At 45.0% G+C, this 27,826-nt stretch overlaps 1 protein-coding gene across 1 annotated transcript in view; it reads left to right on the top strand.

Moving 5' to 3' along the window:
• The window catches only part of Jing (AE binding protein 2 jing), a 71,978-nt gene that overhangs the window by 1,705 nt on the left and 42,447 nt on the right, over positions 1 to 27,826 (top strand). The gene's annotated exons all lie outside the window — the stretch shown is intronic.

Below are 27,826 nucleotides of genomic sequence, written 5' to 3'. Positions count from 1 at the left end.
TCGCGCTACCTCGATTTCGTCGTCCGCGCCGCGAGTGAGATTTTTCGCCCCGAGGAGAGCGTCGCAATTGGCGCGAAGCCGGAGTTCGACGGGCGCAGGAGGGTCTCGACGGGGGTCGTTGTACCGCGGTTACGCGACCGACGGCCGTGTCTGCTGCTGGCCTGCTCGATCTGCGTCTCTCTCCCTCTTCCCTTTACCGCGTGTGCGTGCGTACGTGCGCTTCGTGCGTGTTTATAGGTACGTAGATGCCTACCGTCTCCCGTCTCTCTCTTTCTCTCTTTCTTCGTCGCTCTCGCTTCTCTCCTTCCACCTTTTCTTCGACGCTTCCGTCGGCCGAGCGACCGTTTATTTTGGTGCATCGCGTGCGTATATCGAGCGCGTCGCCCACTGTTTTCGGCTGCTCGCTGATTAACGCGCTGCCAACTATAAACAATAGCGCGCCTTTGCAACACTGAGGCCTGCGATCGAATAACGCGAGGCTTACTTACGACGTTCTTACGGACGTTGTGATATAATCGGGGGATATCACGAGCGTAGGCGCAATTCTCGTCGACGGTGCCTGGATGCGCCCGTTCGCGTGGAATTCCATGGGACACTCGCGGATCGAAAAATAAATAGTTCGCCCTCGGAATTAGCGTCGCGGTAATACAGCGTATTAAAAGCTTTCGTTTGTTCGTCCCACTCGATTCCATTTGACGTTAATTCTTAAGAAGTTCGTAAGCGGACCGGCTACAATAGCAAAATCTTTCACGAGTAAGGTGACGCCGATATCCTCGCCTGCTGGCGCGAGGGAAAACGGGTCGTAATAAAAGTTTAGTGTCCTAACGGTGCTTCGTCGTGGTATACTAAACCTCCCGGCCGTCGGGTCTACGTAGAAAGTCCTGATTCACTCCTCAGGTAACCGCGTTATTGCCCCTCGATACGAAACAACCGAACGGTAGCCGTCTTCCGGCCGCGACTCCAGCTTCCGCGTATCCGTTTCCGTGGAAAATCCTCCCGACGACGAGCTCGACACATTTCTTTCGCGACCTCCGACTCCGCGCGAAACGTTCCGCTATACGCGCGATGTAAATCGACGCGGAATATATTTCAAAGTCGTAACTTTGGCCTCCCTATTTCTTTATCCGTTCGTCGTGGCGTTCTTTTGTCTTTTGTTTTTTTATTTTTTTTTTTAACGTTAAATATTAGAAAGAAAAACTCTCTTTTGAATGAGAAGGAACTTTACGTTTATTTCTCCGCTAATGCAGACGGCTTTTAATCTTGGTTTAACTTGCTTTTTATCTGCTCTTAGTTTTGAGAATTGGAAATGGGTTGAAAGTAACTTGGATCAAGATTAAAGTTAATTCTACGTTAGCGGAAATAAATGTTAGGGGAAAGACGCGGAGATGTTCGGCGACTTTAAACGCTTCTTTACTTCGTCGTGGCAGAGATTTTTTGATTTTAATTTTAATTCCCCGGCAACGAATATCGAACCGACGTTCTTTTTCGCGTCGGAAATCGTGAGTCCTTGGAAATTGGTGTCCTTTGATATCGTTTTATTATTTAGTCTGAACGAGTATCCGTTTCGCGTTCTCAGCTTAAAGCTGGCCGCGGCGTATCGCGAGAGAGAAGCTGCGCGTTTAAGACAGTATTTTTTTTTTTCTTTTTCTTCTCGTGAGATATCGTCGCACGTTTTCGTCTTACTTTACATACACAAGTTTGCGAATTGATAACCGGACTCATTCAGATAAAACACCCGACATAGTATTTGCATTTAAAATAACGGTCGAGTCAACTCGTCCGTGTTTCGCATTCCTACGGCGCGTAAAGTAAACTCTGTTCACTCACAATTTTTTTTTTTTTTCCCCTTGCACTATACAGATTTCTCCCGGGGTCCTCTCCTCGCCCCTCCTCTCGTTTCCCCTCCCCCTTTCGCTCCTCACCGTGCTTTCCTCTTTCTATTTTCAATTTAACACTGTAGAGACCGACATACTTCGCGCGCGAAGCGACACTCTACGATAAATCTTTACCTTAACTGCATCTCGTTCCGCAACGTTTGCTCCTCTTCCACTTCCATTCTAGCGCTTGAATATACATCGGTTTGATTTCGCATGCGGCGGAGTTTAATAAAATGCAACCTAAAAGAGCAGACTATCTCGGCACTCTGACCTCTCGGAGACTGATTCGCATAATAAATTCGTTTCTGAGCACTATCGGCAAGTTCGAAAGGTTCACGTCCCCTCGTTTCTTTATCCGGCCCCGTAAGCGTATGTACGTTTTCTCGTTTGTTCGTTTCTTCGTTCGTTTACTCGGCGCGAATGTTTAGGCGGGCAGGCGAAGCCCGCGCCTCGCGTTCTCTCTCTCTCTCTCTCGTTTAGGCGCGCATCTCGCGACGGGTATTATTTTTAGAGGAATCCAAGCCCCGCGTCGAGTCGGGTCGGTCGGTTTCCTCTGCCGCGTTTACGCGCCGTCGATTGCTCGCCACTCTCGAGTTCACCTGTAGCCGTAACTCGATGATGAGATACCGCTTGTAACCTTCCCGCAAGTCGTTTTATCTTCAATTTCTCCCGAAGGACGGAAATAGGTTTTAATCTTAATTTTCAAGAACGGCATCGTATTTTACGAGACACTTCCGCGGCCGAGAATATTTTTTTATTTAAATATCACGCCTACGATTTGAAGAAGAAAAATAATTTAAAAAATAAAAACAACTTCTACGATTGCTTTAAAATTAAATAAAGCTTCCGACGGGAGAAAGAATTATATTCCGTCAAAGACGAATTTTTGAGAAGGACGAGAATTTTTATTTCAAAAAAATTTACCCAGGTAGCCGTTCGAGTGATTCAATTAACGTTTTACGATAACGAATTCGATTAATGATAATTAGTAATAGCGCGATAATACGTTTAATCCGGTGCAGCTTGGCAACGGGGTCAAATCGATCCTTCTTGTATATTTAATTTAATTTCCTCGTCTTCGCCCCATCGTTGTTTTAATGCTTTTTGCAGGCGGTAGACGTTGGCGCGATCAATTCCCGGCTCGTACGCGCCGGTCATTCCAAATAAGCTGACCTATCGCCCCGTAAATCCGGAGGAGCTTATAAACACATCGTCTGTAATAAGCGCCATTAATTACGGATGCCGTGAATGTGGAAACCGTGTTCGTGCCGCCGTCGCGCTGTCATAATTCGTAATCGCTTCCCTACCATCTGCGTATCAGGCTTTCGACGGCAGCTTGCATCGCCCGCGCGATGCGTTCCACTAGATTTTTCTTTTCGCACGTAAGTGCGATCCGATATTAATTTACTTTTCTTTCTTCTCGCGCTAACCGTGCGTCGATTTTACGGTCCGTTTCGCGTGGCAATTCGCATCGATCGGCTGTTTTTTTTTTTTTTCTTTATTTTCGTAACTTTTCATATGCGCGTTGTACGCGAGCTGTAGACGGCGGCGTTTAGCTGCTAAACATTGCGGCGTGGAACGAGTCATCGATACCAAACTCGCAACTTACCGATCCCGTTGCGCAGTTGCACGATGCGGTTTCGTTAGTCGATCGTTTTGCAACGGCTCGGGAGGGAAAAAAAAAAAAAAAGACGAGATATTCCGCGAATACTCCGTCTCTTTCTCTCGCTACGCCACAAGGGATTACGTGTAGAACGGCTTGCCTCTATAAGATCTTTATCGCGCCTCGAACGTCACGATTAATGTGTCTTACACGTGCGCATACGGGAACTATATATACAACACCGATGGCAGTAACGTTTTTACGGGAATAATTATTACTAGTTAATACTATTTATCCATGCCCGCGGAATAACGAGCTTCTCCTCGTCATTAACTTCGAGTCGATCGTCATCACTTCTATTTCGAACTGAATAAAAATTGCACCGATAACTTTCTCGATAGAGATTATTTTCTAAACCAAAATCCGAACATCAACGTTTGAATTATTTAGATTTCAGATGATCGACGCGAGGTTTAAGTAGCGATAAAATTTATTACGCTTCGCACGCGGTATTATTAGTATCCGGATTAAATATTAAATATTTAATTAAACGTTTGATAAAATTAACTCGGAATGAAAACAAAACGTGCAGAGAGAGAAGCCGTAATTTTACAATTCGTAAAAGTCTACGTCGAACGGCCGTCGAAAGATTCTCGTAGAAAACGCACGTCGCTCATGTAGCTTTCAGGGGACTCGTCTCCTGCGCGTTCGAAGGAGTCGAGTCCTGTCGGCGGACGTGAGTCCTGAGAGAGCGGGTTTGCGCAGCGGCGATCCGCTTGCCCCCCCTCGGTCCTGGCGGATCCTTTTTGCAATTAAAAAACCGGACGGACGGGTTTCAGCCACGGACATTCCGCAAATTCTGACCGCGAAATCGAGCGTAGTCGCTGGACCGGGTGGAGAGATGCGAGGACTCTTAGAGAATAAATAGCGGCGTAGGGATCCCTCCCCTTTTTTTCTCTCCCTCTCAGAAATTCGTGCGATTAAATTGGGCAAAAAGTGACACTTCCCCGGCAGACACGCGTAAAAGTATCCGGATAGTTTTGCGTCTCTATTCTCATTACGGCACGACGATTACGAGGCTGGTATCATTTTCACTTTCCGATTCCGCAATAAAGTGGGTAAACCGAACGACGGTATTTTTATCCAACTTTAGTCCGCGCTTTACGACGTCTTGTGTGGGTGAGTAAAAATAGACAAGCCCTGAACGGTGCATAAAGTGACCGGGGTTTAAAGAGAGAAGGAGCGAGAGGGAGAGAGAGGAGGCGGACAACGGCGAGCGGAGGCGGCGTTAAGGTTTCTTGCGAGCGAGCGTTGCCTGGGCTGCCTCTACGCGGTCTTCGCGAAGGATGTCGTAATCGGCGATTAGAAAGCTTAAGACCATTAGTTCCATTTTCTCGGCCGCCGCATCGTTAAGTCATACGCGAACGAGACGTTACAGCTATATGCACCGCGCGAAATTAGACTGAACAGACTACGCGAAACGAGAGCGCGAGCCGATTTATCGGGACGTGAAAAGTCCAGTTTCTCGCGTATAAATTTTTTTTTGGTTTCGCAAAAATCACAAACACGAATCGCTATTTCGCCAAGTGCAGAGACGCGATAAACGTATTGCGCCAACTTTTTGTTTTAAACGTTATCCGGAATATTGATTCTCGACAATCGCCGCGAAAGCGCGAAAATAGAGGATGGCTTCAGGTAACTCGGGGGGAGGGGGGGGGGTAATGAAATTAACATGTTTTATGGGTCAATTATCGCAGATTATTATAGATCGCTGGACGAGCTGGCATATTACTTCATATCACTCCGATAATGGCACTCTGCGCCAATTATCCGCTATAAAACACGTGTAATGAAATTACGAAACTTCGCGCGTGGCGTGTATACGCATGGGCCCTTGCTCGAGAACGGACGAGAGAAAGAAAGGTGCGCATATTGCGTGTGCAGGGTGTTCGCGCCTTGTCACAATTAATCACTGCCCACGTGGTTGACCACCCAGGCGAGCTTTTCTACGAGAAGACATCGCGAAAGCGCCTACTGTCGTAAACGTCGAAGATCCATCGCGAGAGATAGCCGGCCGGAGATCTCACGGGCCGTCGAGAAATACAGTTTTCTATTGAATATTAACGAGGCGTTTCATTATCTGCCGTTATCTCGTTGAATTTTTCACGAAGCTTATTCGACGCGAAGATCGATAGTTGATAAAAAAATAATATAGGAAGTAGGTGTTCGGCGGAACGCGACGGAGGTGATCCTGATTTATCGTACTCTCTCAGGTCTCGGTAAATAAACTGTTCGGACGTACCCTAAGTATCCTCGACGCAATGTTTGTTTGGCCACGAATCGAAAACCCACGGAAGGGTATTTAAATTTGATTCGGACTCTGTTACTTTAACCCTGGAATATATGCATATTTAGATCGCGGCGGCGCGGGTTGTGCGCGGGCTCGGTGCCCGAAGTTTTCTCGCAGGAAAAACGATGATGGGCGGACCGCGTACACGGAGAGGAAAATCAATACGCGCGGCGCACGCGAGGCGTATTGTACGTTTACGTTACAAAATTGTCGTGACGGGAGCCTGCTCCCGCAACAGCGATTTGAATTTCGAGACCCCGAACGCTTTTGCACGTCGCTATTTAATTCGCAATTGTAATTCAGTTGTACGAGCGCCTATAATAAGTCGCTGCAAGTTTCGTGTCAAAGGTAATCGTGAGATAGCAGCTTTTAACGACTCGTAAAAAAAAATAAAAGAATACACGAGGAGATTGCGCTATAAAAAAAATGTATTATTTTCCGAGCTAATCGTAATAGCTGGTAAATTAATTTATATTCAAGTTTATCGCGCACTCGCGGCGGGCACTCGCCGCGGATTTGAGATAATTACGCGCATCGCTTAAACGTATGTGCTTCCCTCCCGAAGTTATGCAGATATAATTCGTTCGAAAGTTTAAATTTACGACTCGAGTATGAATGCCGAGGCTGGACCATCTGGGCCGGCGACGAAATGCGCTTCTAGAAACTGGCTACTGGAGATCAAGGCGCGCGTTACCGCGTGTTTCACGCGCGTAAAATAATATTTATGGGTTTCGAAACGGCGCAGGGAATATCAATGTCCGCGCTTAACATTTCGGGACGTTTCGCGGAGGCTCGAGGCGAATGCGAAAAACCACGTCGTCGCGCACGGCCGTGGCCGTGAAAGTGAAATTCGTGAATGGAGCGTACGGGAACAACCCGGGCCGGACTAAAGTGAAGGTAAAGGTTGTTGCCGATTCGGCCGCGCGTTCTCTGTTCTCGCGCGATTCCTTCGGTCATCGCCATCGTCTCCACCGCGTGAGAGTTGAACCGAAACGAGAGAGGCACGGCTTCTACGAGCGTTCGTCAAACCTAACGGATATATACGTAAAGAAACGTCTACGTTGAATTTAAACGCGCGTCTGTACGTTAAATGATTACAGTAAATATTATTTCCTTGTAAATTCATCCCAAGGTATCGAATATAGAAAATATAAAAAGCTTGGCCGTCATCGAGAAGCAAAAAAAAAGAAAAAAAAAAAATACAGCAGCGCGAAAGACGAAGGGGACCGGGTGGCGGGAGGGATACAGTTAATTGGATCGGAGATTTGAGTTTGCGGCCGACATTCCCGAAGCGAGAGGCCGGATCCCTTTGTCTAGTTAGCAGCGGTCTGTGCAAAGCGTTCACCCACATTTTTCCTCGTCGGTGTAGCGCGCGCTGCATTTACGTCGCGTCTGCTCCCATTTCCGATTGTTACGCAACAGTCGCGCAATACCGATCTACCGCTCATGTATCAACTGATCGTCGGTGTCTTTTCTCGAACGCGGCTCGCGATCGAGCGGTCCTCGAAGCGCATAAAAAAATTTACACGGCTACCACGATGCGTGAGAAATATCCTTCGTTGAGTATCGCGTAATATTTGCTTCGAGTAACGAAAATTTAATGTCATCGCAGGAGTGAAGATTATTATTTGAAATGAAAGTTACGCGAAATGGGATAACCATATTTAGCATGAAAACGCCCTGCAGCCGAGAACTTCCTTTGTCTATTTCTAGCGCTGTGCAGGTTGAAGTTAAAATTACGTTTCTACCTTATTAATCATGAAAAGCGTAACGGAACGACGTAGGTGTACGTACACGTGGTGATGCATAATCCCGCGCGTCCGTCGCATAAACATTTCTGCGGTAACGGTGAAAGTTCAATTCCCTCGATCGCAAAGTGTATTCATCTCATTCCTAGAGAGTGAAATCGTTCGGGCAATTCTCGCGCGGCGTAATACACTGTACTGGGTCATTTCTGTGTTAAGAGCCGGTGATACATCGCATGAGCGTCGCAATGGGGCTACACTTGCAGACGTTTCATCTTCAGGGCGAATAGCGAGCTCGAAACAAAGCGCGTTGGGTTCTTCGAATAAAAGCGTAGCGTAAACTCTTGTATAATATTGCGCATGTTTTATAATAATTTTGTAATAATAAATTCGTTGAATTGAGAGAGAGAAAGAGAGAGAGAGAGATTAAATTATTAATTATTAATTGTTTCGGAATTTATCGTATTATTGCGCCACACTGCGTGCAGTTTCGTACACCTAATGCGTACGTCTCGAGAGGAGGTCGCGATTGTTGGCGTTACGTCGCGCCCGTTAATACCGGAAACGCATCAACCCACGCACTGGAAGGTGTGGCCTTCCGCCGCATCGTCCGAAGGGACACGCTGTACGCACCTACGTGCGATTGCACGCGCGGACTTTTTTTTTTATACGATTCGTAATTCAAACTAGAGTTAATTTCATAATTACGTAGTAGGGTAACTCGAACTTTTTTTTTCTCTTTCCCCTGCGTGTAAGCAAAATGATAACGAAGAGACGTGCTCCTGCGAGTGCTCCCGATGAAAATGCCAAGTTCCGGTAAATATTACGAAGGAATTAGGAGCGAATGATTTTCGGGCGGACCATAAACGCGGCGGCGAAAGAGTTTAATCGCTATCGGCCACTCATGGCCGATAATTGCAGGCGTCAGCGGCCGAAACCACCTGTTACTTACGACAAGTTACAAGTTATGCCACGAGCAAGCGTGCACCCATGCGTCGCATGCCCGTCGAAAGTAGCCACGTGCGACGATTTAATTCTTTCCAAACTGGTTTCTGATTTCCGATTAAAAAAAAAATTTACGACAAACGGCACTCTCACGCGAGCGGAAATTTTCCTATCTTTCCAAGCGTTTTATCAATCTTTTAATATCATCTCTTACCTAATTTTGTCTTATTTAATATCGCCGAAGGTACAAAGAGATAATAATGCTAATCAAAGATAAATTAAAGAAGAACTATATCTGGAAAATTAGCTTCGAATGATTACGCGAAAAATTGTCTCGGTCATAGCGTCGCAGGCATCCAGAAGAAAATGACGAGATTGCGAGAGAGGAAGAAAGACAGAAAGAGAGAGAGAATTTCTCGTGTGTTCCGGGACAAAAAGCGGAAGGTACAAAAACCAAGAGGGTTCGAAAAGAGGCCTCTTAGCGTCTCGCTTCCGCGCCTACCAGTTCCGAAGAAGAAGCTCCTCTCTTAACGGGAACAAGTAAAGGGGAGAAAAGAAAAAAAGACAGAGAACGCTTCTTCTCTTTGCCTTCCCTTGTCCTCCTCACGAGCCCTACCGTGGCCACCTTTCCCGTCGAGACCCTTACCGCCCCTGGTCTGATCGATACGTCTAGCACACCTTCCCCCTTGCCTTCCTTTCACCCTGTCTGCTCGTTCACCCACGCATCTTTCTCATTTTCTCTCGCACCTTTCCTCTTCTCTCACTCGATCCCTCGCACCTTCCTCCCTTTCACTTCTCCTCTTGGCCTCCTCTTGGTCTTCCTCTACACGGAGTCCTAATCTCGCTACTCGCGCACGCGCGCTTAGATTCGCGACCCTGCTTCCGCCCACCAGTTTCCGCTAATCCTAAATATATTATTTAAAAATCATACTTTTCCTTTCCACGACGGGATGTTCTCAAATTAACAGCTCGCAAAAAAACGTTGCTATTTTACGGGGTACAGATTTTAATTACTACCAGTAAGGGATGTCGCGCAGTTAAATTCTATACGTATCCGTCCGTATTACTTTGTTTACTTAGCTCAGCGTAACCAACGTTGCCATTAATTGCTGATACGTAATTTGCGGTAATTATTTTTTTTTTTTTTTTCCCCCCGTCGCGAACATATACAGAGTGTATGCTTCTGGCGCTGAGACCTTGCGGAATCACTGCGGACGAAAGGAGGGTCGGCGTTGGTTATTGCGCGCAGGGGTACGTTTTATGGGGTGTAACGACTGGAGGGATGTACGCGAGGTACTTAGGGGCCCCCGTCCGTTCGTTCTTCCTGATCTTATCTAAACCGACAGCTTCCTGCCGTGTTTCGTATCGTGCGCGGGCACGCATGCACGCGGGCATGCAATAAGATATCAAACGCAGATCGGATCCACGGTCGTCGAACTGCCACCCTACCGTGTCCGACGGAGAAAGAGAGAGACGCTGTCCCAATCTGTGATCACTTTCTCTCTACGTCGCGCTCGCAGTTCGTAGATTAATCCCGATAAAGCCCGCGTGCAAATTTTAATCGAGCAGATGACACTCGAGTTTCATAGGCGACGTCATTATTTATATTCGTAGCGCTGCAAGTTCTTTTGTAGAATGTTTTATAGTTATAAAAAAATATAAGAAATATTTTATAATTTATATGCACCTAATGCAACAAAATAGTTTGAAAGGTTATCGCCCGACGACTTGAGAGAAATAAGATAGATATCTTTGAATACAACGCTCTGGAACTGTTTCTACTACTTTCACTAACCGGCCAAATACAATTAACGTCGTGTCGATTATAATTCTTTCGTAATCAAGATTACATTAAACATTTTCCCACTTTTCGCCGCTCCGTTCTCTCCTTTTTATCTTAGTACGTACTTCCGCGGGAATTTAATAAACCACGTGCCACCGAAGAGCACGATGATCGTGAGAATTTCATTGAGCACGAATCTTAGTACGGGAATAATTATTTTCTATCACCGCGAGTTTGCAAATGTACGTTGTATTACGTACGGTAATATTTTTTGGCAATGATTAATAATTATTTTTATTATCTTGTACAACGATCGTTCTCGCATGATTCTGATTAGGACGTCCTATGCTAACGTGTAATTATTAGAGCATCGATTTAACTTTGAAACCAGACGAGAACGCATTCGATGCTCAAGATCGTGTCTGGAAAACATAAAAAATTACGTGACACTAGAACGATCCATCGAACTGGGGACGTGTGAGATATCTCGACACCCTTGTCTCTTGCCTTCTCTCTTTTTTTTTTTTCCCTCACGCGTCACCTATTCGTTTTTTCGTTCTTCCTCGCGTAAGGCGAACGGAGCGAGCATGCAGGACAGAAAAGGGGCACCCTCTCGTTCTGAAAAGTGTTCTGCCCTAGGAGGCCGGCCTTTGGACACAACTAATCGATATAGGCTGTTCGATATGGACCTCGGCATAGTACAGCCGAACGCAAAAGTTCTCCCAACCTCCGGTCTCTCGATACCGTCGTTGTGTAGTATCGAAATCGGCCATCGCCAAGTTGTTTTAGCAGCTTTGTTCCGTTTGTCACTGACAAAGTTACGGTTCTTAGATATCCTCGTTTCGGTGCCAAGTGGAACAAATTAATACATTTATCTATTTAATACCGCGAGGATAAACTGCGTACAACTTCCATATAAATTTTATATACGGGAATAGAATTTATGCGATATATATAAAATATATGCGGTTACATTAATTTAAAACTATACATAACGCTCGCTCTAAATCGAACTCGTCCAGATTATTACGGTATAGAAATGCTAATTAAAAATTAAAGCTTTTGCAAATTATTCTTACGAGAACATATGGGTTATCAGTAAAAGCTTCGTCATTGTTCACCCACGTGCAAGTTGCAAACTGAGATTATCTCGACGTTATCGGTGCAAGTGCGTACGCGCCCACGCATATACACGCAATATGCACGTAGGAAGACCACTACATGCGAATGAATGAGCACCCACCTATCTGCGCGTTCTATGCATAGCCAATCGGCAGTCATTAAATTAGTCTCCCTTCGCCCCCACATCATCTTCGCAGCATCAACCCTATAAAGCCGCTTTTTTCCCCCCTGAAAGACCCCCTCTCGCTCCCTCTTTCTCTCTCTGTCTCTCTCCTTTCTCTCGGGCTACAGATCCCACTGACAAATCTCTCCCTTGTGCTACTCCTGCCATCAACCCTTTTGTCGCGAATCCCTAGGGAGACGGTCGAGATGCACCGGGCGATATTCTCTTCGTTTAGCCCAGACCACCCTGCACATTTCCCGTGCTTGCTACTTGAAATGGCAATCGTAAAGGTAGACATCCCCATAATTATACAATTGCAGTAAGTGCGATTTGCTCGATAAATACTTTACGAATTAGTAAGAAGGTATACGTTGTTAAATTTATGTGCTGCATTAATTTACGTCGTAATTAATTGAAAAAAAAATTTTTTTTTATGATTTCGATCCCGAGATAAATTAAATACCGGTTTTATATTAATTTCCGTGCTTTCCGAGATACGCTTGGAATGATTTTATTTTGTAAAAATTGGGGTACTTGCGGAAAGAATGGGAACGGAAAAGGCGATATTTAACTTTATCAACATTGCAACGACATAGATTCGATCGTGGGGCGAAAGCACGATAGTCAGAAGGGAGCCTTCCTCTCATGTGCGTTTACGCACGTCACGTATGACTCATATGCCGCATTGTACCCGGAACCCCCCTCAAATTCGTAGCCTCTGGACCGAGTCTCATGGCGCAGCTAACGATGAGTGACGATATCCAGGCAGCGACTTGAAATCCCATTTGGGATGTCCTGCGGCGCTCTAAGCACGGAATCATAGACTAGAAAAAAAATTTTTACCGAACCGACGCGAACGCGCGAGTTGTCCGAACAACAATCCTGTGACATGGGCGAGACAACGTTAATATTTAGCTAACGCACTGTTTTCGTAAACTAAAATTATAATAATATAACTCAAAATTATATAGCATGTCGCGAGCTACGAAATAACTCGTAAACTTCTCGTATTCGAAATGAGATGAAGCCAACTCTTATGCGGTTGAGGAAATATTACAGCCGGAGAAACCGTGAATTCGAAACGTGTTGCATACTCGCCGCACGTCGTACGCCATAAGACACCGAATTATGCGCGATCATTTTTTAGGGTTTGCGTGACGCCCGCAGGGCACAGCCCCGCGATAGTGTTCGTGCGTGCACGAACACACACGCGCGCGCGAGACGCGAAAAAATTCGTCGATGCAGGTATCGTCCTCTCGGAAATCATCTGGCGCGAGTTGCGACATACGGGATTACGAAGGTGCGCGCGGAAACAGGGTGGAGGAGCTAGGCGAAGGTTTCAAAAGGGGAACAGAGGCGGAAAGAAGAGAATGGGAGAAGGGAACCGGGCTTGCAAGGTGCGGCGCGAGACCAGGTGTCGGTTTAATATCACGGTGATTTCTCTCTTTTTCCTCTCGCCTACTCGCTATTACTCGGTATCCGCAATTTGATCGTCGGTGATCTCACTTTCGACGCAAGTAAACAGCTATCGCTCTTTCGCCGGATGATCGCGGGCTCACGGCGTTAATAAAAGATACCGTCACGACTTCAACTTCGACGCGACCCCGCCGCTGCGAAGTCGCGTCGCGTTATTAGCATCGATTCGGGAATCATCGCGTGGATGATCGTTACTGTACGTCGGTGCACTTCCATTACGGCGATGCCAGGGATTAACAAGCCGAGATTTCCCACGCGTTGCTACGAAGGGGAAGACCCGCCCGCCCTTCCTCCCTCGTTCATGCGAATTATTTTAATTTCGAGGGTTACAGTCGCAGTTCTGCTCCCCGTCGTCTCTCTCCTTTTATCTTCCATTACCTCCCTTTTCTCGATGAAATCTATCGCTCGATCGCTCGCTTCTCTTACTCCCGCGATTCTGATTATTCTCGTAACACGATTTTTGCCGAGATCCGCGCGGATGCAAATCTAATTATTCTCGATATAGATACTTATTCGAGTCGCAAATAACCGTTTCTATTTTTCATAATATATGATACAGTACATTGAAACGCACTGAATGAGAGAAGAGTGTCATTCGCAAGTTACTCATGTTACATCTCACTACACGATGTTTTTCAACATGTTTCCGGGAAACCAGATATTCAGGCATAATTATGTAATTGCGCCATTAGAGACGTTCGGACTCCCCATTCTGTTATTCCGCGTTTTCGTCATCCGAAGCGAATCCTCGAACGAGGATTTCGTCCGTGGGACGAACGCGAAAATCATACCTCGCTCCCGGGTTTTTGCTGATTCGCCCAGCGGCGGTGTTCTTTTCACAGAGACGCGCGTGCTGGGCTTTTATCTACCCGCGCCATGTGTCGACGACGTAATTTCTTTCGGACAGGTTTTGTAAGGGCGGACACGTGCAGCAGCCGAATTCGCGCAGGGACCCCTCGTGATACTCGTCCGTGCTCGCGTGTCGCGCTCGCACTGTTTCGCGTTGTTAGCATCAGAGTATCTTAATCCACCAGAAATCTGTTACTTCCCATAATTTAATACCTTCGTTAAGAATCTCCCACGAAAAATATAAGTTTCCCGAGAAAGTTATGTACGCGCTTAACGAGCGAATACCGAACGAACAGCGCGAACGGCGACGTTCGTGAACGAATAAATCGGGCAAAATTAATATATCGCTCCATCGAAATACCTCGATGACGAATTACGTTTGCCGCGGCATGCAAATGCTGATGCAGCGATTATTATCATATGCTAATGTAACACGGGGGCACTTTTGTATCTTGGAACAGACTTCGCTAACCCGAAACATAGATCGTTGTTCGATAACATTATTATCCAGCGGCGCGGGTGGTTGTCGTTCTGGTCGCGGAGCTTGATAAGTCGCGCGAGAACAATGCAGCCGAATGCGTCGCGACGGTGCGAGGGGAAAAAAAAAAATGATTGCCGGCATGAGAGCGCGCGGAAACGATCGAAGGAGCCCCCTTGTTTTTCTGCACGGGCCACCGGTCAGTCATTATTATTCCCGCATAATTGTAATTCCGATGTAATGTGTCGCGGGCAGCTGCGGCCCTCGGCGAGCCGCCGCTTCTTCGATTATCGTTCTTCGATCGTGCGATCGCGTAATATCGCGGCGGATCTACCGTGTTCGTCGGCGAAGGCCGAGAACAGCTGAAGGAAGTGTCGCGAGACACGCGCTCGACCGGCCACGAAATGCCGGTTAATCGTGTCGTCGGTCGGCCGTTCGATGATAAAGATGACGGGGGACGGGAACGACAACGACGACCTCGCTTTCGTTGGTTCGGGGCGCTTATTTAATTGGCCCATCGCACGATAAGTAGCTTCATTAACGCTGAGAAAAAGAGTGCGTAGTAAATGGAACTTTGTCGGCAGTTTATCGCTCGGCTACGTCGTAAACGCCCGACGAATTTGCAAGGGTTGCAATTAGTAGAACGCGCAAGCGACATAAAGACCCGAGATAAGCGGCCTTCAAAGAAGCGAAAAGATGAGTGATCCCGCCGTCCACGCGCGTACCTGACGCGTATATCACAGACAATATCGCGTGTTCTAATCCGACGGTGTCGTGTGACTAGCGGTGTCACGTGTTGTATAATAATACTGCTCGAGGTTGTAATCCCGATCGTGTAATCGGCGCGCATATTGGTTACGATTCAATTAATTCTGTGCACTTACGGCGGCGCAATTTTCTTCGACGCGACAGAGTCTGAGAGGCGAAGATCGAAAGCTGAGCGACGATTCCTCGCGATGACAATTTTTCACGCAGTCTTTCACGTACATCCGGTATTTGTGTCGCAATCATTTTAAACGCACGCCATAAATAATTCTAAATTTTAAACGCGGTGATATTTCTTGTTGCGAGACCTGAACGATTTTCACGCGCCGCCGCGCGGATGTCCGTAAGATTATGCCGGTTTCGATATCTGCGACGCTAAATCGGTATTGTCGTATTCGTCTCGATGGGCAGCTTTACCGTTACCGTCATTTCGATTCGCGACGACACTCGTTTTAGGCATTTCCGATCGGAAGGCACTTCGGATACTTGCCTTCTAGCCGCCCGTCATCCTGTTGATGTTCGTCACGCACCGACATTTTACTGTTACGCACGATACGCGTGTACGCACGAAGGAAGATAATCGCCGGGTGGATTGTCACGGTTCTATCTTAGCTCGTAATGTTTTACGATAAAGAAAATTTGAATATGGTTCTACAAACATATAATGCGACGCGCAATGTAAAAAAAGAAATATTTTTTTTAAGCTAAACTCTGTAAGAATTGTTTTTGTAATTGGGACAATTTGAAATTAATAAATGAGTTTTTTGAGAGTCATTAATAAATCATGTGTGCGAGAAAGTCTTATCGACGGAATATGTATGTATACAAATGAAAGGCCTGCATTTCGATTATTCGGTATGTAATGCTGCTTTAGATTTTTTAGAACGAAGCATTCTCTAATCTCTACATATGTGTATACATATAATATACGGCGTTTTACTTTCGATCGCTGTTTCGGAGATATCATTTAATTTTTTCCTTATTAAGTATGTTATTCCAAGTAACGATAAACATCGCGCAGTGGTTATGAAATCTTTCGAGAACAGTAAAAAAAGGCATATTCATGCTGCGTTCAACAGCACCGCCTCTAAATTACAGGCAATTTAAAGCGCTCGTTCATTTCAATTTGCTATTGTTTTAAAACTACTCGCGATCGCTGGAGGAAAAAGTTTCAACATTCTTTTAATAAGAGATTTACATATTTTTGCGATAAAACTTTTTCTCTATTTATTTTTAATCGCCGATGGCACATCGCGGAACCTATAATCGATACGCGGTTTAATATAAAAATAGTTTACGTTATTAATAATTTATTGCCTATTTTTGTAGTCAAATTAAAATAAGCTCTGTAGTTATAATATATCCGCCATTAATATTGTCGTTGGAATGAACGTGGTACTTTGAAAGAATTATCGTTCTTTCAAAAGCAGAAATTTATTTTATTTTATTTTATTTTATTTTTTTTTTTTTTCTCTCCCGCCATTGCCAAGCGCGATAATGCCTATTTCTCGCAACTTCCGTTCCCCTCTTTAAGTATTTACATGAGAAAAGCGTCGTTAAATTAGGCGAAACCCTCGGTTACGTTTCTGTCTGTGTCCTTTATCCTCCGAAAATTTTTCTCTTCCGCCCAGCCTCGGCTCGCGAGAGCTCGTTGTTGCAGCTTTCCGAGGAATTAGTGTCCAGAAAATTATCATAAATTATTCTACGACGTGCGCGACGTATCCCTAACGCCTCGGCGAGTCGTCCATAGCCGTATTTACATATTTATGCGCCGAAGGGGGAAGGAGTAAGGTAATACGGGAATAAAAAGAAGACAGGCGGAAAAGGAGATAGCGGGGAAAAAGCGGATGAACTGCCCTCCTCCTTTCTTCTCTCGCCTTTCTCCACCCGGTGGCGAATTCTTCCTTTCTTCGCGATAATTTCTCAGATCGAGGCCTCGCCGGCGCTCCGAATAATTCACCGATTTTTCTTCCTTCAATTTTCACGCGAAACGCGACGCCGACCCTACTTCCGGAGCTTCAACCACGTGTACTTTTGTTTTCCTCGGGCAGCGAAATCTCGCCCTTTTTTATTTCCTGCCTCGAGTTATCATTGTTAAAAATTCGTAGACCGACTTGCGTCCGGAGTAAAAATTCAATGGATAGCTTTATGAATTAAAATCATTTAGCTTTTAAAACTGTAATCGCAGACGCGCGAGTATCATTTTGCTTTGCAGATACGCAATTTTTTTTTTTTTTGTTTCGCGTCCTTCCGCTCTCCCCTCTTTGGCGTTGATATTCCGTGTCGAAACAATGCCTTCGTCCAAGGTCCTCAGTTATGCAAACGCATTTGCACCTTCTGTTTCGAGCGGCGAAGCAGCCCGTGCACGCGCGGCTTTGCATCGCGCGCTTCTAAAGTATTATGTAAAAATGACCTTGGACGAGTGCAGAGGTTTGATCGGAGGCTCGGCTCTCGTCACGGCGATATTACGCGATCGCGATTCCTCGGCTTCTTGAATCTCTGACGTAACGGACCCGTATCTGCGCCGATTAATCGTCCGACGGATCACGAGCATCTCCGCTCTTGCAGCAGCCGGCTGTACTTTCTCCGAGCACTGCAAGTCTTCGCTATACATATACGTCGGACGTAAATGAAGCTTTAAACGAAAGAATGCTGGCTGGTCAAATGCTCGGAAGTACGTAGCAAAAGTAAAAAGTACCTCACGCTCGCTATATATGTTTTTGTTTACGTCCATTCCTATTTTCTATAAGCTCTATAAAATTTTATATAATTACAGTCACGGGAACGGATTTATATAACGTGTACGTAATAAAATGTAATCACGCGTCGATTATAGAAGAAAAAAAAAGGGAAAAATTCAATAATGTTGGCGTTTAGAAAATAGGTCGCCCGGATGAAGGGTGTTGCGATCGTACCTATGCATAAGCAAAGCACGCGTTTCGTTCTACGAGAGAGCGCGAACACGAGAACGGCTATTCGGCGTTGCATCGAGCCTGTGAGAAGAAACGTTCTCCCTCTGTGTCGACGTGTCATTAGGTACAAGGCTAGAGTGAATGCGCGCGATTCGTTGCACAAAGGCTGCGGTGAGAGCGACGAAGACGGAGTCCTCGCTACTCGAGACAGAGAGGAGGAGAGGCGAGAGAAAGAGAGATGGAAAAGGAAAAAAAAAAAAAAAGAGAGGATGCCGTACCGTTTCGTTCTCGTACGCGGTATATCGTCAACCTGAAAGCAGCTGACATTGAGTTAGATGACGATTACCGCGTGGTAAGATACTCGTAGGACCGCGGAAAGATGGGAGAAACAGAGAAAACACCGTATTAAAAAGGAGGAAAGGAGAGAGAAATAAGACGCGACCTTTCTTAGAAACAGTGCCGCCTCGGACGACTAGTGGAAAGTGCATTTTCAAGCCAAGGCTGTCATTCCGCATCGCCTACATTTTTTTACATTCGCCATTATCGCAATGTTCGCCGTACTCGCTCGCGGTCACGTCCGATTCGCCTCGATAATCATCGATATATCCGCGCCCGATTAGATCGCCGAGCCTTCGATTGATTAAGAAACAAATTGCACCGGCGTGATCTCATTTAAACTCTTTCTTTATAAAAATTGATCAAATCTTTATTTTTATTTTTTTTTATGTTTCAATAAAATCACTTTTGGTATATAACAAAATGTAAAATATTTAAATTGTAACATTATTTTGTTACATTTGTGAGTCCTTAATTGAGTTTATAAATGTCGGAAAATTATAAAGACAAAGTTCGACCCCTGTCGAACTTATAATACACGTCATTAGTTTAGTGTATTAACTCATTTTCTTCATTTTTATTTAAACAAAGTTTGTATATGTTTCTGTAATCGATAATAGAAAAAAAAAGAAAGAGAAAAAGAAAACCCTCAATATCGATACTTGAGTACAAAGAATCGGTATGAGTAATCATCTGTCAGAGAAATGAATATATTTCTAAGATTAATGGTGCATCTATCTGAAAGCATAGCTGCGCAAGATAATAAGCAAACATATGCGATAACGAATAATACAAAAGTTCGTTTAATATTTACTGTGATGACAGCATTACGATAAAGTGATTTTAATGGTTGATATATCAATCTTACCGAGGAAGAGAAAATTGGAGATATTTGTTATCGCGAGTGGATATCAGTTATGTAAAAGTCAAAAACAAAAATCTCCCTGGATATTAAAGCAGCGATTTCAACGTACGATTTCCCAATTGTTCCTCTTTCTTGACCTTTCTCAGCTCGGGTTAGAAAATTTTTTTAAGCCAAGATTCCCGCGAGATCCTACAAACTGTCGCCGGAAAAGCTCGACCGAACGGGAAAGAGTTTATTCTGATCTTTCGCGCGGGCTGGAAAAGTTTCGCAACCTTAATTTCAGTAAGTGCCAGGAAGTGTAATGTCCCGAGCTTCCTAGGCGCACACTCACGCAACGTATCTCCATTCAAGAGCTATGCAATTTTCTAATTCTCCCCGCGGAGTGCTACTGCATAAGTACGGCGATACGTCCGATTACATTATCGCGTGGAGGGAAAAGGAAAAGGAAGGGAGGCGAAGCGGAGCGATAAAAGGGCAATGCGTCGTATCGCGAGATTCTTAGATGACGAGAAGCGAATTCGAAACGTAATGCAGCGCTAGCAATCGATATTTTTTTTTATCCCAAAATTTACATTAAAGCTCGATATAATAAAACTGAAAATATAAAAACGTTACTTCCGATATTTTATTATTTATTAAGCGTACACCTATTTTACTTATCTCGCATTATCGGAATTCGTAATTAATCGGCTGATTAATTTTTTTTTCTGTTTCAGGTAAGAAATCTTTGATAACGTAAGATCGAAAGGAGAGAGAGAGGAGTGTCTACGTGTGCCGTGGCATCTGTCTGAATCCGGTATATGATCCGACTCGGCTCCACAATCGATTAAGTATGTAGCGCGCTGCGAATCGCGTTATCCAGGTATGCATTATTGTCATACGCGCGTGACGGACGTATGCGACTCACGGACAGAAAGGCGGAAGTGTTCGATCACAGCGCGACTAACTGACTGCGCACGCATGCGACAGGCAGACAGATCGTTTGGCATCGATTCCAAGATACTCGCATGTGCCCGCGTTCCGACTAAAGGTTACGCCGCGGCCTCGACTTTTCCGTCAGGGGAATTCCATTAACGTAAAAAGAATCCCGACACCTTCATAGAAAATGTATGAATCAAACGCGATCGAAATACGCGTTTGCTGCATTCTTTTTAAAACTATCTGTTGTGTAAAAAGGGGTGAAGTCGATATCTGAGATCAATCTTAACGTCACTTTTACTTTCGCTTTCATTCTCGAATTCCTTCGACGTTAAGATGAACGACGCGCTCTTCGAGAACAAGACCTAAAGTCCGACGGAATATTTTCGTCCTTTGTACTATTCGCAGTCGGAGGTAGGGCCCGAACCGCCTATTGTACCTGCGAAAGAACATCGGTCGATTCATTCGCATGTCGAAGGGAACCGCTCGTAATGGAGCTGAGAGTGATTATCGTTGCCGTAGATCGTTGATTTGCGATGACCGTCGAGTTTTCTCGTGTCTCTCTTTCTCTCTCTCGTAAATCCTTCGACTACCGTCTCGGTGACTCGACGAGAGTTACGCGCGTTCTCGTCCGCTCGACGAATCGGTCTTACAAGTCTCGGCAACGCGTCAAGAACTCTTTTGCCGAGTCCGATTAGACGGCTACCGAGCGCTGTCCGTCTCGAAATCTCGCGACGGGATAAAAAGAGAAGGTCGTCTCTCTCGATCGTAATCGCCGCGATCTCCGTGGCGCGCCAAATTAGTATCGCTTAATTTATCGAGATTTACGATCGCTGTTTCCTTGATGCTCGAGATTGCGAACGGGTCTGCGGTGCCAAAACGCATGTCTGAGAAAATGTGTCGGTCAGTCGTCAAAAGAAACAGACGGAAAGGCGACAACGCCAGTTCGACGTCGAGATTCCCGCCGCGATTCACTAACTATTAACGTATTACAAATATAAAATTACGTCGCGAGAGTATAAAATTATTAATTACACTTTTAGCCAGTCATTCAAACTTATTATTATTTTACGCCGATAAGGCCGGAATTCAATTTCGTAGCGAGTGAAATTTATAAACTCCAGGCGCATAATGGAATACGTCGGGAAAAGAAATCGTAATAGAAATTCGAACGCACGTTGAATCGGGCGTTATTCGTCTAATCGCGCAGGTAATCAAAGTTATTTTTCATGCGCTTTATTGCGCTAATAAACTTGACGCGAGTTATGAAATCCACGTGGTGGTTACGGCACTAGTAGTTATTAGCCCGACAAGAGAATGTTTCCGCAACTCTCTTAATGGAAAATAAACTGCGCCGTTATTTATCGAGCTGGAGAAACCGAATGGATACATTTCAGATTACAATTGTCTTGCCTGATAACTAACAGCACTCGTAAAAATGTTACGAATGACGTATTGCACGCCTAACTTGTCCGGCGAACGTTTTTTTTTTTTGTTATCTTTTTAATCATCTATCTCACGGAGATTAAACAATTCTGTTCGAATTCATTATCAGCGCTTAACACGATAAAAATCTGTTAAAAATCAAACCTGCGTGTTTAGGTTAAAATCAACTTCGTAGTTGTTACTTCCTGTATATATTTTTATTTTTTTTTACCGAGCAGAGCTATCGATGATATTTAATTGCGGAATCGTCAGCTCGCAATCGCTATCTCTCTCGCTGTATCTCAGAATCAATAACGAACTTTGATAGTGGACGGACTGTAGATAAATCGATACATTATTAATTTTCTCAACGTATCGCCGAGTAATTTTCTAGGAAAATATAAAACAGGTTGAAGCGAGAAAGATCACCGCGAGATAAATGCAACGCGCCGAGAATTTCAGGCTCTGCTGACAATAAAGATCGGGAAACCAGATTTTTCCGCTTTAACTTAAACGGCTTTGCATTTCGGTTCGCCAGGTTCGACAATAGCGGCCGCGTGTTCTTTTCTTTTCTAACCTGCGGCGGAAGCGGATTCGCGGCGAATCGTTGTTACGCGCAACGGCAAACAGTTTGTACGCGATACGACGAAATTACGGTAACAGTATCGTCGTTAATATCGTTATCTATTCCGCGCGATCTTTTTTTGCGCCGACCGATGCGACCGACGGTCTGCGAGTTCTTTCTCTTTCATCCTGCCATCTTTCGCAACGCGCCGTGACGGCGGCCTACGATGCGGGCACGTTGTAATTATCTCAATCATAGCTGCAACAATCATTACGGCGACAGCCATTAAGATAGGCCCGGCAGATAATCGCTAATAATTTCTTTTACGCGGAGCCACCGTCAATGTCGTTCCTCTCGATCTCGATCTAGCCCGACAGCGCAACAGATTGTCCGCGCATCATCACGTAATAAAGATTCGACCTGGCCAGGCCGTGTTTTTAAAACAGTCGGTATATCAAATATGACAAAAGTGAGAGGTGCACGTATAACGAATACAATATATTAAATGTAATATTTGCAATGGAATCCGATCGGATTTAGAGCTGGAAATATCTCTCTCTCAGCGTGGATATGAAACATTTTTTTTCTTTTTTTTTTTTATCGATAATTTGAAACGTGCGTATATGAGTATACATCGCGTAGTTATAAATAAACGACATTAGCGCAGTTTTATCTAGGTATCTAATAGATTGGGCGAATCTGAAAAAATTATAAATTATATTTAGCACCGCTGAGATAAGAGTTTATAAGCCAGGTTCATTTACACAACGATAGCGCCAGTTCCGTCGATCTGACCTATTCATTTTTTTTTTTTTTTTGTCGAAACGGTGGCAACGTCAGACGAAACTTTTTCTCCCTCTGTAAACCGAGAAGTTCCGTTTGTAAGTTTATGTTAACCGATAGAGCGCCGAAGTCCCGCGCGGGAGAGATATCCGAGCCTTTTTAAAGCGTTATCGTGGAACCTTCGTCGTTCGTCGGGCCACGCATGGGGCCGCGCACGGGGTACGTAGGGCCGCGGGACAGAAATAAAACTGTCCCGCCCTACGAAATGGCCCACGCGGGACACGCTGTACGCGGTAGCTCGTTAGTCGATCTTTCGAGCTCGCTCGTTAATTATCGCTACGCCCGGCACTCGCGCTCGTTCTCTTATGGTGACTTCTGCCAACGCTGAGCAATCGCGGCGCCGTATCGCGAGTTCGATCGACGCGGATAATGACGGTGGAATAACGGTATGAAGCGAAAAGCTGAGTAAGTACGTGGTGATTAATAAAACGTTAGGAAAAGCGCGGCTCGCGAATGGAATTTCTCGGCGCGGCGCGATTTTTCCTTCCCCCGTCCTTCGGCGGTCCCGCGGTTTCCACGTACACCCGTCGCGATTTGACGTTGATGATCGCAACATTAGTACGCTGATATGTTAATCGTCGCGTAAGGGCTCGTTGCTCGTTCATTGCACCGGCGTGCAGGAAGGAGCCACCTTTAATTACGACTCTCGCTCCTTCCTTTCCGAGTCTCGTTTGAACGTCGATCCACCGTCTCATCGGAGAACAATGAATGAATAATTTAGCTAATGAGTGATTCGTATGCAAAGTTCGCACTTGAGTACGTAAAACTTTGATGTAGCCGCCTCGCGTTTACTAAGGGCTCTTCGTGTTTCCAGAAGAGGTTTATCTGCTACTCGCGTTTTTAAGAACGAACAAAAATATTTTATGTATCTATATATATAATTTTTTTTTTTTTTTTTTTTTTTTGTTGATAATTGATGATTGCGATAGTAACCGAGAGATTGCTACGATTACACGACATCGACGTAAACCAGATACCGGCCATCCGGCTTGCGAATTTATCACGGACTTTCCCGTGTCTGCGCTCGCGCGATTATTGCGGTTTAGTTGCGTAAGCGTTGCATATCTCGCGATGTGCGCACAGTCGCGCGTGATAGGAGAGACACGTGTCGCGAACAGTAGCGTAGGATTCCTGATTCTTAACAAAAGCACGCCTTCAAATTTACAGTTTTTTTTATCAACCGTGTAACGCAACGACAATTGTCAGGCATTATCTCAAATATCCGAAAATTCAGAGATAACTTCGCAAATTTACTTTACGAAAATACATACGGGAGGACTATAATTTCCCGGCCTCGTATCACGAGTGGTTATTAAGAGTAAAGTATTAATCCCTTTTCTAATAAGTATTCATTTATCAAGCACGAAGAGAGCCTTATGCGTGTAATTGCTCAAGCTCGTGAATTCAGACTCGCTCCCGAGAATAACTTTGCGATGATAATTCCACGTAAATAACTTCATTGAGGAAGTCGAAACAATGAAGGCGAGAGGAGCGGCAAAGATCCGTATTTGTACCGACGGTGTCGGACAATGCGACTTAACAAAGACAGCACACGTGTACAGAAACGGGCGAAGCACTTACCTGGGCTAACCCGGCGCGACTTGTGAGATATCGCGCTTTAATTAAATTCACCGGCGCGTATGCGTGTTCCCGACCCGGCGTGCCGTGCACGTATATACAGCCGACATTTTATTATTTCTGTCTCTCGTACCGGCCCGCCCGTCTCTTTTTCTCTCTTTCTCTGTCTTCCTGCATTTTTTAAGAGCCGCGGCTCACCTGTCGCCGGTATGTAGGTCGCGCGTCTGCCCGTCTTACTAGCGCGGACATTACCGCCGATTTCTTTTTCCCTTCACCCCCTCGTCGCTCTTTTGTGCCTCCTCTCTTCTTGCTTCCGCTTTGTTTGTCCCTTTCCCGTGCCCTTTGTTCCTTTTGTCATCGCGTTTATCTCTCTGCGGTGCCCAGTTTTCTTTTCTCCCTTCCCTCCCCCCCCCCTCTTTTGCTTCCCTTCTTTTTGTCCTATTCCGCGAGGTTCTCAAACCTTTTAGTTTCGCACATCGCTACACGGTATTTCTTTTTTTATTTTTATTAATATTTAGCAATTTATTGCTGTCGATCGGAGTAACATTTCTATCGCTTGAAATTCAAGAAACATCCTGTTCATTTGTTAACGCTCTATTCAGTTTTTTGTTTCTTGTATCTACTATTTTTCGATGGATTAACTTTTTATAGATACTGGAAAAAACCAGGCGCGCGCGCTATTTTTTAGGAGATCTATATTATAAACTACGAAAATAAAATCATGCGACTTACCATGTAATGACGCTCGTTAACAGCAGTGGACGCAGCTGCTTCGATCTGTAACAAAAAAAAAATATATATATAATTTAATGAACGGCAACAATAGAATCGATTATAATATTTGTAGGCTTTAACTAATTATGATCGCGGAGACAAAGATCGCTCGATTTATCGTGATACTTTATGGCCCTCGTTTTTCGTAAATAAAGCATCATCGATGCCGAATCTGCTTCAATTCCCGATGGACAGCTGTTTTCAGGGTTGTGTTGAGCATCTGCAAAGCCTGGGGATATTCAATAACAACCGCCTCTCGCCAACGCAGTAAATATCCGCAAAATTGGACCGGAAGAAAACACGTTTGACCACTAGTCGACCAGATGCATTTTAGTTGTAAAATGGACAAAGAAAGAACGAAATGGATTCGCGAGAAAATAGGAAAAAAGAGGGGAAGAAAAAGAGACAATTTTCAAAAAAAATTAGATTAAATTACTTCCGAATAAAATAATCGTATACGATCGAATACGATTGTCATAAAAATCAGTCGAGTAATTATTCACGAATATTAAATCTAAATATAAAAAATAATGATAATTTAACAGCAATGTTCGCGAGAAGTCATGCAGTTTCTGTGCTTGAAAAATATTGGTTTGCGATTTTTCGCTGCATTATTGCTCCTCGATTAAATTCAATAGAGTTCTTTTTTTTTTTTTTCTTCCCCTCCGAACCGATAAGTGTTGCAATCGACGTTTCGTCCGTCGAAACCTTCATCGCTATTGTATTTTGCTCTTCCTCCTTGGTTGCACTCCCTCTTTATCTTCGCCACAGCTTTCAACATTGAGTCAATAACACGCTCGCAGATTCTGCGCATGCTAACACGGTCGCGCGCGTTATTCCGCGTTCCGACTTCCTTTGCAAAATTGGAAAGCACGTCTGAGGCACGGCGGAGAAAAATCGTAACCGCCGGTATATAATTCGACTTTATTATTTTTTTCCGCGAAGTCGGTTTCCACTTCCTGCACTCGAGCGAAGGCATTATACGCGAAAACGAACGTACGGGTGAATCGAATATTTACAGTCACATTTCGTGGATGTTTATTAATATCTTTAATAACGCTTATTAATATTCGGTGCGTCATAATTGCGTCGAACATTAAAATGACCGTCTGCGAAACGTGATTGTAAACGTTCCCTCTTTCGTATTTGTTCGTTTTGCGTGCAAATATACTTTATTTACAATCGCCTCGAATATTAATCGCACCGAAGGGGTCTCCTCGCCGCTGATGTAACTTAGGTGTATTCAATTTACTTTTATTTAACGATATCGCTGCGCCGCGTATTATGCGTGCGTGTCACGCACAGTACTGCGGGCATATCTCCTTTTAATATCGGATTGCAGTCGCCGTATTCTACGACGCTCGTTTCTTTGCACCTTAGTCAGTAGTTAACCGTTGTAGCTAGGAGAAGCTACCGACAGCTCGCGTATAATGGCCATACTTTTCTGCGTTTGATTATCATACGTCTAGTTATACGATGCTTTCGATAATACTATAAATAGTACGCGTTATCAGTCTTAAAAGTGACCTACGCGACCGGTTAAGATCGCTGGAACTGAAATTTTTAATATCACCGCTGAAAAGTTTCTCGCATCAAGATATCTAAATGTTAATAAAATATGTAGTTCTGATAAGTTCGACTTTAGAGACGTATTTCGCATTAAAAAAAAAAAAAATCTTGCGCGATCGTAGCGCGGTAAAAAAAAAATCTAAAGAAAGGACTTTTACGTTTCCCTCGTTTTTGGTCCATCGAAGTCTAACGTTCGAAATTTCCGTCGACTCGAATTTTCGCTTATCGGCGGGGTTCTCGCAGCCCCCGGAGTTTCCACGCCGCGATTAAATATTTAGGGCTCGCCGTCGAGCCCACACGTACCGGCGGCGAATTGTCGCGGGGTGTTTAAAGATGGCGAGGGCCGATGTTTACTGCGCCGCGAGTCGGTGGTGGTTCCCTTCTTCCCGTTGCGCCTCGCCGTCGAGGTGGTGCAGCTTACGTCGTTTTCTACCTGAAGGTAGAGACCCGGCAAACGCGCGTAAACACAAAGAGGAGTTCTCTCGCACACCTACGGGACACCACCACCTTTGCCGCCCACCACTATCACCATCATCCATCGCCACGACCACCTTTACGGCCACCTATGTCCCTATACGCGCCCGTACCGCGAACAGTCGTAGGCACCTAACGCGCGCGTGATGGTGGTGGGCTGCATCAGCTGTCGGCCTTGGTAGGGTGCAATTACCCCGGCAGAGAGCAACGACGACGACGACGACGACGACGAAGACGACGGCGGCGAAGAAGAAGGAGAGAAGGACGACTATGGGTCGACGAGAGAGAAGAAAAGAGAGAAAGAAGGAAAGGGAAAAACGGAGGGAAGTCAGGGGAGCGAGAGAGAAAAGGGAAGGTGCGCTCCAATACCGAGACCACGCCGGACTTCGAACCCAGGATGGACCCGACTAC

Source organism: Cardiocondyla obscurior, linkage group LG23 (assembly GCF_019399895.1).
Source record: "Cardiocondyla obscurior isolate alpha-2009 linkage group LG23, Cobs3.1, whole genome shotgun sequence".
NCBI classification, from domain to species: domain Eukaryota; kingdom Metazoa; phylum Arthropoda; class Insecta; order Hymenoptera; family Formicidae; genus Cardiocondyla; species Cardiocondyla obscurior.
Note: the sequence above shows the minus strand (reverse complement) of the source record. Positions and strands in the feature narration are given on the sequence as shown.